The sequence below is a fragment of the Asparagus officinalis genome, chromosome 8 (assembly GCF_001876935.1).
Source record: "Asparagus officinalis chromosome 8, Aspof.V1, whole genome shotgun sequence".
NCBI classification, from domain to species: Eukaryota; Viridiplantae; Streptophyta; class Magnoliopsida; order Asparagales; family Asparagaceae; genus Asparagus; species Asparagus officinalis.
In genome coordinates, this window is record NC_033801.1 from 75,954,880 (window position 1) to 75,967,692 (window position 12,813).

The window sequence follows — 12,813 nt, forward strand, 5'->3', positions numbered from 1 at the left end:
TTTTCAGTTAAAAGTATAATTAGCATTATTCTTATTAATTACTTCGGCTTGTACGATCTTCTTGCTGTAGGATCTTTCGAAGATAAAAATAGGAAATTTTTTTAAAACCAACCATTTTGAGAATTTAATCAGCAAAAACGACTCAATTAGGAAAAAATTAGCAAAATCAACCGCTCTGTTGGATAGCAGGTTTATTGGGCCAAACAAGATACTTATTTTGGTTTTGGTTTTAGAATTATTGGAATTCCTAGTCTGTTTTGGTTTTGGTTTTAGAATTGTTCGATTCCTAGCTGTTTTGGTTTTAGGATTTATATATATACAGAACGTTTTAAAAGAGATTTGAAGAGAGAGAAAATAGAGTCTTTTGAGCACTTTGAGAGGGAGATTATTGTGAGTGAGTGAGAGATTGTTGGTGAGGGTTATTTTGAGTGTTTGAGAGAGCTGTAACCCATTGTATTTCTCCTTCATATAGTGAAATCTCCCTATCCTCTCCCCGTGGACGTAGGCAATTTGCCAAACCACGTAAATCTCTGTGTTTGTGATTGGTTTGTGTCGTTCTTTTATGAATTGCACTCGTTGGTTGTTTTCCTCTCTCTTGTTCGCTGACTCGTGTGGGTGTTTGGTTCACTAGCACACTTCCGCTAGCGCACAATAATTGGTATCAGAGATTTAAGGTTTCAGACCTAGAGTTTGTTTTGGGTGGAGAAAAATTCGTTGTTGGAATCTTGGATCTTGGAGATCTAGGCTTTGGTGGAGATAGCATTGTGGAGTTGCCAGTTGGAGATCTCGCCATCCTCGTGTTTGTAGGCTGTCTAAGAATCACAATAGATAGTTGATCCCTATCAAACTTCAACAACGAAAGTTACAATCAGATGACTTTCATGTCAACAAATGAAAGCTGCATACGGAGGACTTTTCACATAGATCGAGAAGAGTTACAATTCAACGACACTTCCGATAACTGATGAAAACTCTATTCAGTAGCCTTCATAACCAACTGTGAGAGTTATAATCTGACGACTTTCACAACCCATAACAGCTAAAGCAAAGATCAATGAGCATTAGTCTTCGCGATGCTGTAATAGACGAGGTTACAAGTCAACAACCTCTCCCAAACGCAGAGTCCACCTCTGCGCTTCTCAACTCAAAACGCACGTAGCCTGTGCGTTCTTCAGCAGACACCCAACTCTGCGGCGCAGAGTTAAGACCCAGAACGTAACCAGCATGTGCGTTTCAATCATCCGCAGATACCCAACTCTGTGTCCCAAGTCTGAGGCGCAGAGTTAAGACCCAAAAATGCAAATAGCCCTTGCGTTTTCAATTCCCAGCAAGCACCTAACTCTGCGTCTCAAGTCTAAGACGCAGAGTTAAGGTCCAGAACGTCAATTTAGGCGTTTGACTTGTTCAAACTCAAGCTGAACGGCCTCAAAACCGTTTATCCCATGTTTTGAGAGGCGTTTGACTTGTTCAAACTCAAGCTGAACGGCCTCAAAACCGTTTATCCCATGTTTTGAGGGATTTTTGCCCACTTAGGAGCGCAAACTCAAGCTGAACGGCCTCAAAACCGTTTATCCCATGTTTTGAGGGATTTTTGCCCACTTAGGAGCGTATTTAGGGGTTGGTTACACCCCTTATTCCCCTATAATAACCACATTACTCAACTGAGTAAGAGGTTGGAGATTTGGAGATCAGGAAAACCGCATAAGGTTAGATTCTTGGGCGGAGAGGGGAGATTGCTGAAGACCAAGGAACTGCTCAGCATTTAGTAAATCAAATCTTGGAGAATTCTTCATCAACAACAAATCCACTTGGCTACTAACCGATTACTCGGTTTTCAACAACTCTTTTCAGAGTTTTCAACTCATTCTAGGTTCTTAAACTCGTTAAGAGTTCTAAATCAAACTTGTCTCACAAGTTAAATGTTCTCGTGAGACAAGACGGTCGGATCGTCAACGGAGAGCAAATTCGACGCAGGCATTCGAAGGAGGCACTCCATCGCTACCTTGAAGAACCCAGTTTTAAACAAAGGGGAGAATCAAATTCATTCTCCTCTCTTTTGTAATCGGAATCCAAATTGTAACTAAGATTAAAGAAATACAAATCAATTTTCCTTCATTTCTTTTACTATAAAATTTTCCACAAACAAAAGATGGCGACTCCGGTGGGGACTAACTTCTCTGACGAAGAAGTGGTGGCGCAATCCGACGTCCACCTCACTGGAACGACCGTCGAAACTCTCATTATAGAGTTCGACCAAGCCAAGTACGAGGAGGCCCTCTCCTCTGGATCGCTTAGCCCTAAGGCTAGGCGCGATACCTGCAAGATCTCCAAAGAGGTCTTAGCTATTGCTAAAATACCAAGGAAAGTCCTCTCCTTTGGCCAAGATTCCAAACTCGTTCAACGAGTTGAAGACTCCACACCCACAACAAAACAGTGTGTCATCGGTCATAAGAGACCTATGACGGAGGAAAATCCAATCAACGCCGACGACATTGCAGCCAAGGCGTTGAAGCAAGCCAAGAAAAATGCCGCTCGACGAAGAAGAAGATCCATACGGCGAGCCCACTTGCGGAACAGCCAATCTCTCGCCCAACGCGAAGACTGCGTTTCTGAGCCTCTGCCCGAACCCTGCGTTTCTGCTCCAGAACGCACACTTCGTGGTAACGAGCCCGATTATGAGCCTCGTGTAATCCAACTTAAACACGGCCCTCAGGGCTGCATTATTTGATCCGGACGCACACCTCAGGAGTACGTCTCAAAAGCAAAACGTGACCCCCAAAGGCACGTTCCACCAACTAAACGCACACCACAAGTGTGCGTTCAATCAAAACCCGACCCTCAGGGGTCTGTTTCATCAACCAAACACACACCATAAGTGTGCGTTCAATCAAAACACGACCCTCAGGGGTCTGTTTCATCAACCAAACGCACACCACAAGTGTGCGTTCAATCAAAACACGACCCTTAGGGGTCTGTTTCATCATTCAAATGCACACCACAAGTGTACGTTCAATCAAAACATGACCCACAGGGGTCTGTTCCACCGGCTAAACACAGGCTTCGGCCTAATGTTTATAAACCAAAATGTGACCCTCGCGTTTCGTCTCAAGAATACGACGTGGTCCGCCGAGTTCAAAAGAGTCGGCATGGATTCAAAATCCATGCCTAACAAGAATCAGTTCTATCCACTCAGGGGCAAGGGGTTCCGTCTCCAACCTCACAAGATTCTCCCCAAGTCTCTGATTTGCGTGAATTACTTTCAAGAGGCAGACCAACACATCAAGCATTTCATTCAGGCCAGTGCGAGCGGCTTATATCAGTAGTCCTTTCAGAATGTCACTGCTGTACACCTGAGCCTCGCAAATCTGTGTTCGACAGACTGGCTGGTGTCGCCAGACCTACCAAGCGACGACGTCATAATAAAAAGAAGGCCTCTGAAATCGAATATCCTGAGGTCACTATCAACGTGATCGGCAGAGGAAAAGCCTCGCATCTCGATTCCGATGAGTCGTAAAGAAGTCATTCTCCGACGGTTCGAAAAATTTGTGACGAGTGCGAGGGAGTATAACGACACACTCGCACTCGGATAGGAGCTATCTGCTCGGTTGACTATCAAAACTTAGCCAAGGGGATTACATCGGGTGATGAACATTCGGCGATAGCCGAATCTCAATCTTCAAGCTCTGTCGGAGCACAAGAGTTTTCTGCTTACATGACAGGAAACCCCGAAGACCTAGCTAAGAGAGTAGATGAACATCACGTCATGCTCCAGGCACAACAGGAGACACTTCTCCAAATAAAGGATATGTTAGCCCATCTCCTGGCTGAAAAATGCCAAAAACCTGAATCTTCCCGGAGGACAACCTCCAAGGGAAAGCAGAAAGCGCCCGAGCATTCGGATCGCGAAGCTCAAAACATAGAATCCTCTTCTGAAAACGAGAAGGAGATGGAAAGAGAACTGCACCCTCAGTCCTCTAAAATGGATGAACTAGAAGCTCGCCTCAACGCAATTGCCAACAGAAGCGAGCTCCGCGAAGAAGGAGTGGTGCGGCCTTATCCTGCTGAGTGGGACACAGCTCCTTACCCACCGAAGTTCAAGGCCCCTACCTTGCAACCGTTCGATGACACAGGATCACTAAATCAGTACATCTACTACTTCAAGTCACAGACTGGAGACGCGGTAGCAAACGACGCCATCCTGATACGCTTGTTCATCGGCACTCTTAAAGGAGTTGCCTTTGAATGGTTTATAAAACTGCCTGCTGGATCTATTCAGAAATGGGTAGATTTGGAAAGGCTTTTCTTAGCTAGGTTCTTCGAGGACAATACGGAAGTTTCGGTCCCGACTCTTCTTGCCACCAATCAGAGGAAGGGAGAATCTATCAAGACCTATATGGAGAGATTCCGCAGCATGGCATTGCGATGCTCTTCAGGTATGACCCAATCAACATTGGTTGAAACTTACAGGCATAACTTGCAGACTCAGCTCCTTGCTCAGATGGGGGTAGTGGAGTGTCGCTCCTGGAGACAACTGGTGTCACAAGGAGAATAAGCCAAAGAGATTATTACTCGAGTTAAAGCCGAAGAAGTTACACAACCTAGCACAATGCCCAACGGTCTAAGGGAAAAGAAATTTTAGCGGCTGACGCCAACACGCGAGCACCACCACCTGCTAAGCAAGGCAATGCACCAAATCAGCAAAGAGCGCCCAAACAATATTTATTTAAAGAGGAGCATGTAGACACCTTGTTCCAGTTACTTCGGAAGAACAACAAGCTACAGTTTCCCGAAATCAGGAAACCGGATGAAGCAGGGAAGGTGGATGACCCTAATTATTACCGCTATCACAGGTTCCTAGGACATCCTACCAGAAAGTGCTACATCTTCAAAGACATCCTGCAAAATTTGGTGAATGCTAACGTGCTCACTTTAAAGCCCGAGCAAAAGACCGTATCCACCAATATGATAGCGGTCCAATTCGGTGACTTCCCTCCGGTAGCGACTGCAGATGGCATTGTCCCCATTCATAAAGGAGAAATGCACCAGAAAAACATTGACTTACACAGTCAGGAGGACAAGGGGTTAGTACCCTTCACTACCTCAAAAGGAGAAATCATGTGGATCCACCCTGATCTGGTGGGAGACCAACAGTGGACGAACACCTCGTCTAAGAAGAAAGGAGGCAATGCTAAGTCTTCCAACATGATTAGCCCCTTCGTTACTGAGAACGATGACCACCTCAAACCTCTTACCGATTCAGAAGAAGAGAGGATTGCCCTGGCAGCATACCCAGGAGACAACCCTAGCACTCGGTCAGGAAAGGTTTACTTGAGAGACTACAACCAGAATGCTCAAGAGGCTGAAGAACAGCCCCAAGACGCTAGGGGTTCTGTACCAAATAAGCCGGTCGATAAAGGGAAACAAAAAGAGCTTTGGTTCAACAAAAATCTTCACCAGGAACCCGGGGAGTCGAGCGCTCCCTTCCAATTCAATTTCATGGCGTAGCTGGCCAACATATTGGCTAGGATTACTCTATATGAGCTCCTGAGGTTATCCAAAACTACCAAGGAAGCTCTAATCGAAGCCTTAAAGAACACGGAGAGCTTTATCACTCAAGTCACTCCGATTTCCGAAGCTTCTGAAGGCCAATCCTGTCGGCAATGTATGTAAGCAGCGAGGAGTTTACCTTGCATATCATTTACTCAGGAAGATATGCAGGTTAAACACAAACATGACAGACCTCTGTATTACACAGGGTACATTGGGTCGTCAAAAATCAGTCGTGTCCAAGTTAACCCGGGCTCATGGCTCAGCATCATGCCCTACAGGGTCATGCAAGTATTAGGGATTCCTATGCACCGGTTGAACACCACCCAGACCACTATCTTCGGTTTCAACACCAACAGCACTCGGCCCCTGGGAAAGATCAAGCTCAGGTGTCAGATCGGAGATCTTTAAGTCCGAAGTGACCTGTTATATCATAGAGGCGGACACGTCTTACAATCTATTGTTGGGATGGCCATGGATTCATGCAAACCGCATTGTCCCGTCTACCCTACATCAGGTCATGAAGTATGCCAATGATGAGGGAGAGATTCGAACCCTGATTGTAGAAAAGTACCCTTTCCGAGGGGTGAAAAATTTTCACACCGACTCCGTCTTCTATCTAGAATCCCAGGAGAAAGAAGATGTGGACAGCGGTAATGAAGCTGACATTGAGCCGGATCCTGAAGAAGATTGTCCATGGGAATTGAATTTAAATGTAATGGATCAGGATGAGAGTCATAATAATGTACCGAGCGAGAGTGAATGGTGCATTAATGAAGATTTTATTTTGGCGTACTTGTCTGATGAGTCCTCTAATAATGAACAAATAGAGAATAATACTGATGCAGGTACTAACGTGTGGCGCACATTATGCACGGAGGCATCACTCACGTTGCCAATCAAATCATCCTTCACTTCAGATGATGAAGAAGAAGATGCGCAAAAGGCTTTCTTCAATGTCCCGTCTAAAAGGAAATGGCAGAAGCCGATCCATTTCGGTAAAGTCAAACCCGAACAACTCAAACGAGGAAGTTCGGAGGAAGATGATGGAGTTCCTCAATTCCATTACCATGAACCCAATTCTATATGCCTAATGAAGCGAAAAATTGGGTTTAAACTCCGGGAAAGGAAGACGAACACCAATTCAAATGTCTCTCACTCCCGAAAGAAAACCTCCGGACTACTATCAAAAAACCAGAAGAGGTGTGGGCTACGTCACAACTCCCTCTGTCTCAGAAAATGAAATCAGTAATTATCTTCGTCAGGACTATTCATTCGGAACATCTTCCTGGGAATCCGACGTCAGTGTCGGACCTTTCTTTAAAAGTCTGACTGTGAACATGGTTTTAACTAGTCATCCAGATGAAGATACAGAAGGTGATGAAGAATTGATCGAATCAACCAATGACCTGTGGATCAAACGCCTTAATATCCTGTGGGATATGTGTTTCGAACAGCGCGAACCACCCACTGAAGATAAGGTGATCCAAGTCAACATGGGAGATGAATCTGACCCTAAACCGATCTTCATAAGCGAAAGCCTATCACCATCTGAGAAAGAAGACCTTATATCTCTCATTAGAGAATATATAGATGTCTTTGCTTGGAATTACGAAGACATACCTGGTCTTGACCCGAAAGTGGCCACGCATCATCTCAACATTGATCCGGATGCAAAACCCGTTAAACAACAACAACGCCGGTTTCGTCCAGAGATCATGGAAGCAATTGAGTCTAAAGTTAAAAAGCTTATAGACTCAGGTTTTGTTAGAGAAGAACAACACCCGGACTGGGTATCCAACATTGTCCCAGTTCCCAAGAAGAACGGTAAGATCCGGATATGTATTGATTTCTGTGACCTTAATGCGGCTTGTCCAAAAGACGAATTCCCGCTTCCTATCATGGATGTTATGATTGACAACACCTGCGGATATGAAAAGATGTCTTTCATGGATGGATTCTCCGGCTACAATCAGATCAAGATGCACCCGGAAGACAAAAAACATACTATGTTTAGAACTCCACTAGGGGTGTATTGCTATACAGTGATGTCCTTTGGCCTAAAAAACACAGGTGCAACTTATCAACGTGCAATGAATGCCATTTTCCATGAACATTTGCGTAAGAAAATAGAATGCTACGTTGACGATATAGCAGTAAAAAGCCAACATAAAGAGGATCATCTTATAGACTTGAAGACAATGTTCGACATCATGCGAGCACATCAACAGAAGATGAACCGGACAAAATCGTTCCTTGGGGTATCAAGCGGGAAATTCCTAGGATTTATCATCACATCCAAGGGAATCTCTCTTGATCCGGAGAAAGTGCGTGCTATCCAAGATATGCCACCTCCGAAGAATCTCAAAGAACTTAGAGGTTTGCAAGGCAGACTGGCCTACATTCGGAGATTCATATCTAATCTTTCGGGGGCGCTGCCAACCTTTCTCTAAGCTCATGAAGAAAGGAGTGTCATTTGTTTGGGATGAAGAATGCCAAAAAACATTCGAGAAGATTAAGAGATATCTCACTCAACCGCCAGTTCTCGTGGCCCCAATATCAGGAAAACCATTCCTGTTGTATGTGAGAGCCATGAAACATTCTCTTGGAGCTTTGTTAGCCCGGAACAATGATCAAGGTTAAGAGCAAGCTATCTATTATTTAAGCAGAACCATGATGGGAGCCGAGCACCGGTATAACCTGGTCGAAAAAGAATGTCTCGCTTTAGTATTCGCAGTCCAGAAGATGCGACATTACTTGGTAGGACAAACAATTCTTGTCATTTCTAAGGTAAATCCCTTGAGAGTTCTAATGACGAAACCATCGTCTCTAAATTGCCGGCTCGCAAAGTGGGTCATCTTCTTGTCGCAATATGACATGCAATTTATGCCCCAAAAAGTGGTCAAGGGTCAAGCATTGGCAGACTTCTTAGCCTATCACCCGGTGCCAAGGACATCTAAGTTGTATGAAGAATTGCCCGACGAAGTCTCTGAAGCTTGCGTTACTCAAGAAGCTACACAAGTGTGGAAATTATTCTTCGACGGTGCATCTAGAGCAAAGCCTCATGGAGCAATTACCGTGGGAGTAGGAGTGATGTTCGTCTCTCCGAACGGTCACGTAATCCCAAGAGGATTTTTCCTAATCGAACCCTGCACCAACAATGTAGCCGAGTATAATGCTATGCTATTAGGAATGCAATTTGCTGAAGAACTTAATATTCGGCATCTCGAGGCTTACGGTGACTCTCAGCTCATCGTAAATCAAGTCCGAGGGGAATACGAAGTGCGTCATGAGGATCTAATCCCGTACCACTTCGCAATGCTAAAGCAAGCTAAAATGTTCAAAGGTTTCCTTATTGAATACATTCTGCGAGCTCAGAACGCTTATGCAGACGCTTTAGCCTCTTTGGCAACTTCACTAGCATTGCCACCAGGGGCTGAAACAATGATTCCAGTCACGGGACGCGAGCTATACTGTTCCAAGATTCCTATAGAGGAAAGCTCAGACAAGACAACGACAGGAAAAATCTGTACAACCTCCATGGAGTTTGAATCTAGGGATTAGAGATTCCCGTATATCGACTACGTTATGTACGGAATTTTGCCCGATGACCCTAAGGAAGCAACCGCTATCAAACGAAAGGCCCTCTGATTCTATTACGATGCAGTTTTTCAAATCCTGTATCGTAAATCACATAATAGAGTTTTGCTTCGATGCCTCTCTCGAAAGGAAGCAAAAGAGGCCCTCAAGGAAGCTCACGACGGAATGTGCGGAGCTCATCAGCCCGGAACCAAGTTAGGAGATCGCCTCCGACGAATCGGTTATTATTAGCCAAAGATGTTCTCAGACGCAGTTGACTACGCCAAACGATGTCACGCATGTCAGATTCATGGTGACTTTATCCACCAAGCGCTGGGTAATTTATATCCCACATCTGTATCTTGGCCGTTTGAAATGTAGGGCATGGATATCGTGGGACCAATCTCTCCTCCGACTTCCAAAGGGCACTGGTTTATTCTGACCGTAACCGATTATTTCTCCAAATGGGCGGAGGCAATCCTGCTAAAAGAAGTCAAGACAAAGAATGTAATTAAGTTCATCAAACATCACGTCATCTACCATTTTGGAGTCCCGAGACGGATAGTTCACGACAACGGGACACAATTCGTCAGCCTTGGATTTTAGAGATTTTATGACAAGTTTAGGATCTAAAGTGTTGCATCTACGGCATATTATCCGCTGGCAAATGGCCTCGCCGAAGCATTTAACAAGACCATTGTGAAGCTTCTCAAAAAGTTTGTCTCCAAGAGCCGGCGTGATTGGGACGAAAGACTCGATGAATGTCTGTGGGCTTACCGCACAACGGTGAGGACCCCTACAAGAGCTACGCCGTTCTCTTTGGTATACGGTTGCGAAGCTATGCTGTCATTAGAAATTCAGATTCCTTCCCTGAGAGTCTCTATCGCAACCGGACTAACAGAGGAAGAGAAACATCAACGACGTCTCCAGGAATTTGAAGCCTTAGACGACAAATGACTGCAAGCCCAACAGCAGATCGAGTTATATCCAGCCCAAATCTCCAAAGCCTACAACAAAAAGGTTAAGGAACGGATTTTTAAGAAAGGCGATTTAGTTCTGGCCAATAGAGGACCCATGGTAATGACCCACAAAACTAAAGGGAAGTTTAATCCCAAATGGGAAGGACCATTCGTAGTAGAGTCAGTCTATTCGAATGGAGCTTATCGCCTCATCGATAAAAAAGGAGACATGCTCATGATGCCAATTAATGGGAAGTTCCTTAAGAGATACTTTTCATAAATCATGTAGCTCCCTAAACTCCAGCCAAGTTAGGCTGGGGGTGGCCAATTCATAGTGTGTTTTGGGAATAAAAGTTTAATTTTCCTGCTTTGTATGTCGTCATGTTAACAATACACCTCTGACGATTGAAATTTTCTGGAATTATTCTAAGTAGTAATAAAGAGAATTTCGATTTCATGCTAAGTTAACACTACACTTACAGCATTTGTATTACTTTTCATTGTCCTGAACTAGATTTCAACAAAAGAGATGATGAAAGGTAAAATGATATCATTTTCATTCAATATTGTTAATTTGAATACAAAGTGAAGACAATCAAAATAAAAACGATACAAAATTATTCCCCAGCTAAAAATCAATTCAAAATTTTAAGCGTCGGGGCCCATCAGCCTAAAGGACTTGAGTTTAGATTTCAAAGCTGACATGTTCTCCTCACGAGCCTTTTTGACTTCTTCTGTTATCTTGCTCTTGAGCTCCTCTTCATTAGGTGTTGCTTCTGCAATCTCTCGCCGAATCTTATCCGCAGCAACAATCTCATCGCAATAACCGTTAAAAATCCCATCACAGTGAGCAGCTAGCCCTTTTATAACTTCCATATCGTCAGCTAATTGGGCATTTATCTGAGATAGCTCAACACCCGCACGGGTAAGTTCTGCTGCAGTATCCCGGATACCCATAGCCAGGCTGCCCATGTCTATTTGTATTTGGAGATGCTTCTCACGCAGGCTGGCAATACGAGACTCTTTCTCAGACAGACTCTTCTGAAGAGCCTCTTGATGTTGTACTCTCATATCTTTGGCCTGAGAAAGAGCCTGATCCACTTCTGGTCCTATATCGTCGCGTTGCAACATTGAAAGATACTCCAATTCATATTCCAGAATAACAATGCTTTCACGACAATTATCGGTCCACAATGAATTCCCCTGGTGCCCTATCTTAGCTAGGCACTCCAGCAGATGGAGTTCAAAAACTTTGAAGCTCACTTCCCCAAGAATAACGACATCGATGGTCATTTGCATCCAATACTCTAATTGCTCAATGAGTTTCCTCAAAGTTTCCGAGCTTTAGGTTGGAGCAATCGGTATATAAAACAATTCGCATAATCAGTGCGAATAGGGCGATGGACGACTTCAGATGATAATCTTTCAGGCATATTTGATGCTGAGCCTTTGATGGTCGACCCCTGCCCGGTCATTATCATTTCAGGACCGGAAGGAGCGGCTTGAAGCATAACATCCTCTTTGTTCTCAGGAAGTTCAATAGGTGCAACTTCATAGCGTCTTCCATTAACTTGGCCCTCTGGGAATTCTTGGCTGCAACAGGCTTCCGCTTGCGAATTCTCTTCTCATATTCGCCTTCCTCCTCAGCAGTAAGGGCCCTCTTCCCTGATGATCTTAAGGAGCGAGGCTCAGGAAGGGGTGCTCCCTCAAGAACTTCTTTTGTAGCCTCTTCCTCAGAAGGATCCGCAGTGGGTAACTCCTTTGGGATCTCCTCGATTCCGACCGCCTCTCGTTCGCAGGACAAATAATCCTCCATCCCTGGTAATCGAGTCCTGGTAGAACCACTTCTTGATTTATAGAGTTCTCGGATCTCGCTTATACATGAAGTATATACATCGTATTCTGGGATTTGAGAAGTTTTGTCAAACCAATCACGGAAGTCCGCTACGATGGAACAACTAGGCGGCAAACTAGGAAGAGTAAACTACGCATGAGTTCCTCGGGCAGAAGAGAAAAACCAAGCACGAGCCCCTTCATATAGGTTCTCGATGTGGGCTAGTCACGGATTAGGGTTATCAACATAAAGTTGATCATACCCAAATTGTCGAGCAAAATGCGAAGGAAGATACGGTTCAATTATGCTTCTCTCACCTAGGCGGAAAACTAGGTAACCTCCCCTGATAGCGAGAAGCCATTGGAAAACCCCTGTATTTAAGAGTGAGGATCCTTCGAAGACTACATCACCAAACTTCGGGCCCTCTTCTTCGGCCCCATCAAAACAAGGGTGGCAACAAAAAAGATCGTAATTGTTCTCTAGGGACAAGAGTTGTCTAACCCGGACTATGTACACGGTCGTCCATGTGGCTAACTCAAGCCTCTGCACAAAAGGCATAGAAGTGTTACTGTCGTGCACAATCCCTGTCATCAAAGAAGGACAATGCAGCACAAATCAAGCCACTAAATAAGTATAGGGCATTGGTGCGCGGGGCTGAGGAGTCTTCCAAACTTTCCTCCCAGCTACGCTGATCTCCTTAATATAGAGGAATTCAGAAATCAGATCCCGTAGGCCTCTCTGCAGACAACCTGTCATTGCAGAGAGAAGACTTAAAGGTCTTCCGTGAGCCAGGAGAATGGCTGGGTAGACTACCTCAGCCAAGATCGATTCAGCCGGTTTCGACGGCACGACGCACCGCTTCAACCATAGCATCAGGAAGCCAGCAAGGAGGGC